The following is a 5,273-nucleotide window of genomic DNA, read 5'->3' as shown; positions in this document are numbered from 1 at the left end:
ACTTACTTATTTTGTTGGAATGAAATTATTCATAAATGATACGTAATTAACACAAAATTTATAAGTTGGAGAGATAATTAAATAGTAGGAGTGACGAATTGTATGTGCAAGGGCGAAAACGTTTGGAATGAATAAGAAAAAGAGGAAATTAGAGACCTAGCGGGTAACGTCCTAATGAAATGATGATAAAGAGACAACCACGGACTGATATGTATTTTATTTTTTAAACCATTGTTACACAATTATTCACAAGTATATGATTATCAAAGTTAATTAAATTCATCACAGAAACGTACGTACAACAGACTACATGTCCACTTAAAAGATTACAATGACTAGAGGAGTAGAAATGGTGTCTTACCACGGTACACCATATATACATAGTTTAAGATCCAAGTCTTGTCGTCATCACCTTCAAGTTACAAGCTGGTGAAGGGTTTGAATATAATTTTTAGCAATTTGAATGGTTTCAAACTTTGAGAGCTCTCTGTCATTCCCATGTCGAGGTAGAACGTCCCTTAAATTGTTAAATGCAGTATTCAACTGATTCATTCTTTGTCTCTCTCGATCATTTGCATCCACTCGTTTCTTCTTCTTTTCCTCCTTTGTGAGCACCTTTGGACGTGGACCTCGTTTTTTAGGAAAAGGATTATCACTATTATTGTGCTTGTAAAAAAGTTTTTTAGGTAGTTCCAGGTTATGTTGGGACTCTTTCTTGATTATTTTCAGAGCATCCTGGAAGACATAATGTTGTCAGGAGGGAGCTTGTACAGATTATGCCGCACACAGTAAATAAAGCATTTTTACTGACGTCACAAATGAACAGACGGCACCATCAGATTGGAGTCTATGTACTAAATTTTAAAACGAATAACCTCCCCTTTGGGGGGGGTACTGCCTATTCATTGTAACGTCACATGCAAATAAGATATAATTTCTAAACTTACCTCAACTGGAGATTTATTTTTCCGCCTCTTTTTGCTTTTGACAATGGTTTCAGGAGAGGATGACGGACTGTCAGAGTAGGTTTCTTTTTCATTATAACCATCAAAGGATCCATGGTATGAAAGCCGATGATCAATCCCTTCTCCTGAATTATCCCAATAATCCAAAGTGCCTTGAGAGTAGGGACTATACGACCAATGTGGAGGAGGGTGAGGAGTTTGGTAAAAAGGATCCAATGAGTCCTTGAGAAAAGCTTCCTCATCCTGATGTTTTTCAAAGTCAGATATGACTGAGAGGAAATCTAGATCAGAGATGCTCTCTTCGGAGCTGTCTATGAATCTTCCTTCATCCCCCACGTCCCACTTCATTTTGATAACTAACGAAAGAAATATAATCTTTCATGTGAATAAAAAGAGGAACAGGCTTTCTAATCCCAGAACGTATTCTTTTTACGCTCTCTTTGGAGAAAATAAAAATAAAAATGAAATAAACCGACGAATGTGAAAGCAGAGGAGGGGCTAACGTGTATTTTGAATTGTATTTTTTACTTTACTCTCATGTAATTTGTCAATATCCTACCCATACTGGGATATACCTACTTCCTTTTCGTCGTCCTAATTAAGTACTTCTATAGGTAGATCTGTCTATTTGAGAAGTAATATTCGAGTTCAGAATTGAACTCGAACCAATTTTTTATTGACTCATAGCTTTTACAGTCATTTATACACAAAGTCCTCTTAAATTAACCACGATTTAGACACATAATCGTATAATTTTCATAACTTCATATTTTTTAAGGATATATCCAAATTTTTCTCATCCCGTATTGAATATTACGAACGCCTCAAAATCTGACGCAAAATCCGTCTCATAGAACATTTTTTGGTTAATCATTGTGGATATCAGCAAGGGAAGTCATCATCAATCAATCTTCACGAATTATATATATAAGAATAATAAATACTTTAAGTAGGCCTAAATTAAGAATATTGGCTAACTATTCTCGAGCATGAAATGTGCTTAAAGTTTTACTAAACTCATACAATAGGTAAACTGCGAAAATTTATTTTAATATGAGTAAAAATAATGCCTTGTTTAAGGCGTTTCAAAATGGTGGACGTTTGTTAAGGACCAATAACAGTGATTGGATAAATTTTAAGTCCCATATTAAGAACTTATACAGCGCTAATCGGATCTAAAGGAATCTTGAGGAAAGTTAATTATTTTAAATGTTATCACACTTGGTTGAATTTAGGGCAATGTTTAGCTAGTAAGTAAGATTATTTAAAGTAGACTGATTATTTGAAAATTATTCATTATCGTTCGAAAAAACTTGAAAACCTAGGATATTAGATTTTTATCTTTTTCGAACAATTTTACATCTTTAGTTCACATCAAAATTAATAATTTATTGTATCCAATCGAACTGTATTACTCGAGTCCGGATCCGGACTGGAGGTATTTTTTATAGGCTCGGACTTGATTTGGACTCGAAGCATACAGACCGGCAGGGATGCCTACAGGGGGTGGGCTGGAGGGTATATAGCCCCCTTATCCAAATTTCAAAAAAAACAAAAAACTTCAATTTTTTAACATTAATTTTCTGCGTATAGCTATGAATTTTTGAATTGTTTTTCCAAAAAAATTATTTTTTTTGTGAACAGCTGTAGATTTTTGATTTTTTTTGGAATAAATGTAATACTTTAATTTTCTAATTGGAAATTTAATTTTTTTTCCAAAAAATTGTTTTTTTATGAACAGCTATGGGTTTTTGAATTTTTTTTTTCGCAAAAAATTGTTTTTTATGAACGGCTATGGGTTTTTGAAATTTTTTTCCAAATAATTTACTATTATAATTTTTTTTTTCCAAAATATGTAATTTTTGCAATTTTTTTGAATAGCTATGGGTCATTATAATACTGCGGACGCCCCTGCTTGGACCTGACTTAAACTTGGACAGGTTGGACATGAATACAGTTTTGCTTTCTAAGGATGTCATAATAATGCTCAACGAAAATTCTTCGTGATATCTTCTTCTTTCTACCTTATAAATAATCCACTTTCTAACAAACAGATGAATATCATGTACTCGCTTTTTAGATAATATCTCCCTCACCCCAGTTTGAGACGGAGGGGGGGGGATAAAATAAAAAAACAAAATGTATTTAGCGAACGACACCCAAGAGAGATGGAAATAAAGACTGACTGACTCAATTTTTATTATTCTGACTATGGCGATCATCATCATCCATGTTGGAGAACAAGGATTTCATATGTTCAATAATGAAATTATACAAATATTCATGGATATTTAGATATATTGTCATCATCGTTGTACTGAACATCTATAAATGTCAGCACTAAATTATTCGTTCTTCAAATAAAGTGAAAACCATAACGAGAATACTCTGAAAATGATTAATTGATTAATATATTTAAATATTATATTTTTCCCCTTTTAGTTTAGTATGATCATAATATGTATAATGGAATCATTTTAATGGACTCTGTGACCATATAATTTGATTAAGATCATGGCTATTTTGTAATTACTATCTGAACATATGTAATTGTTTATTTTCCAAAGCTATCATCATTATTCTTTTATTCTTGAGGAGAGAAAAATAAGTATAAAATAATCACTTGAACGTGAAACACAGTGTAAGTCCTACTTGACTTGGTGTAGAATTGAAGATCGACATTCCTTCCTATATCATTGCTAGATACAAAGTGGATCTCATGGATACTTGCAGATAATCTAATGAAACGTCATGAGAGCTAAGCAGCTCTTCTCCCAAGTATTCTTCAAATTGTCAGGATGACCACGCTATTTTTCAGTTCCTTTAAAAAAAAACCATCGTTTCATATTATTTGAATCCCTGCCAATGCTCTTTAGACCACACGGTAAGGTTTTCAAAACAATGCTGATTTTCTTTTATTCGGATTCAAAAAGTTGTTCGTCTACACGAGGAAGAAATCTGCTTAATCCGAGCTGATTAAGAATGTTGATGCATCTAATGGGAGTCTTATTATTATATATTAATATCAGAGACGGGAAAATGAGCACATTATGCGAGTAAAAATAAACTTCTACAAATTTGTGCAAATTGCCTATGGGTACAAATTATACGATATCTTTTATAAGAAAATATTGCTTTATGTTAAATGTAACGACTGCTTCGTTTAAATGCAATCCCAAAACATAATTATAAAGTATGAGGGGATATGAATTCGATTCTTGAAATTAGCGATGAGTTCGGAGGAGGATCACCTTTCTCAGTGACTTGTACTAATTGTTTATTGTACGTCGAACTTTTCATGTATCTATATTAAATCCTGACAGCATGTCTGGTCAAGGGTCTCGGCCCTTGAGTCGTGGTTATGAGTTTCTTAAACTAATACAAATGCAATTATATTCAATTTTCACTTTTGTCAAATTTGTCTTTTCAAGAATGATTCATAAAAAAATTTATATCAGAATTGTCAAAGATTTCTGAGAAAGACCCAAAGAAAATCCTAGTAACGGCTCCCTAACAATACTTTAACATTTACATAATGTTTACCTCTAAATTATTGATAGTTTTTAACTTAGGGCAATGGTTTTTAAGGTAAAAAGCCTCAGCTATCCAATCTCTGAATCTCAATAGAGACATCTCCCTTCTTATCCCATATTTATTAACTATATTTTGTTGTGACTGAAAGTATATAGCTTTCCTCTAGACTACAGGCTGTAATAATGTTTGATATGCCAGGTGACTTCTCATAAAGGTTTTGAGACCAAATAATTCCATCCTCCCCTCGGTTAAGAACAAATGAGTTAGAGTCTTTCTAAGGTCATGATGTTGGAGATGAGGGAAGGAATTGTACTATCTCAGAACTCATGATAAATTTTGAAATATTTTGCGTTTTCGGTTTCATACAAAATTTGGCATCCTTTGACAAAACTTTTAAAATTGGACATTTTTGAGAGAATGTTATAGTTTTTTTTTAATAGGATACATAATTTGACAACCTTACCCCATAGTCACGGACCTAAGTCTCTCTTTATCTCTAAATTTATTTCGTGTTCTGTTATAATTAGTTTTTATTAATAAATAATTGCTATAAATAATTTTGGTCTAACACATTAAGGTTCAACACCCCTTTAAATACAAAGCTTTCAAAGCCTATTATAATAATTGCTTAGCACTTCTAGAATTTTGCATTTGATGATTGCAAATAATACCAGCATGAAGGGAATTGCAACTCATAAATAATTGATAATTAGGGTATTTTATATCAAAATCCATACCTAGATAATAAGCTTGAGTTATATTGATGTAATCATT

The 5,273-nt window shown here is 32.4% G+C and overlaps 1 long non-coding RNA gene across 1 annotated transcript; it reads right to left on the bottom strand.

Moving 5' to 3' along the window:
• Positions 1–202: 202 nt before the first annotated feature.
• LOC121132254 (uncharacterized) lies at positions 203–1,064 on the bottom strand. The gene is made up of 2 exons (XR_005869285.1): positions 948–1,064; positions 203–735 (listed from the first exon to the last, which is right to left on the bottom strand). It is a non-coding gene; the product is annotated as an uncharacterized lncRNA (long non-coding RNA).
• Positions 1,065–5,273: the final 4,209 nt, after the last annotated feature.

The sequence above is a fragment of the Lepeophtheirus salmonis genome, chromosome 2 (genome assembly GCF_016086655.4).
Source record: "Lepeophtheirus salmonis chromosome 2, UVic_Lsal_1.4, whole genome shotgun sequence".
Taxonomy (NCBI): domain Eukaryota; kingdom Metazoa; phylum Arthropoda; class Copepoda; order Siphonostomatoida; family Caligidae; genus Lepeophtheirus; species Lepeophtheirus salmonis.
Note: the sequence above shows the minus strand (reverse complement) of the source record. Positions and strands in the feature narration are given on the sequence as shown.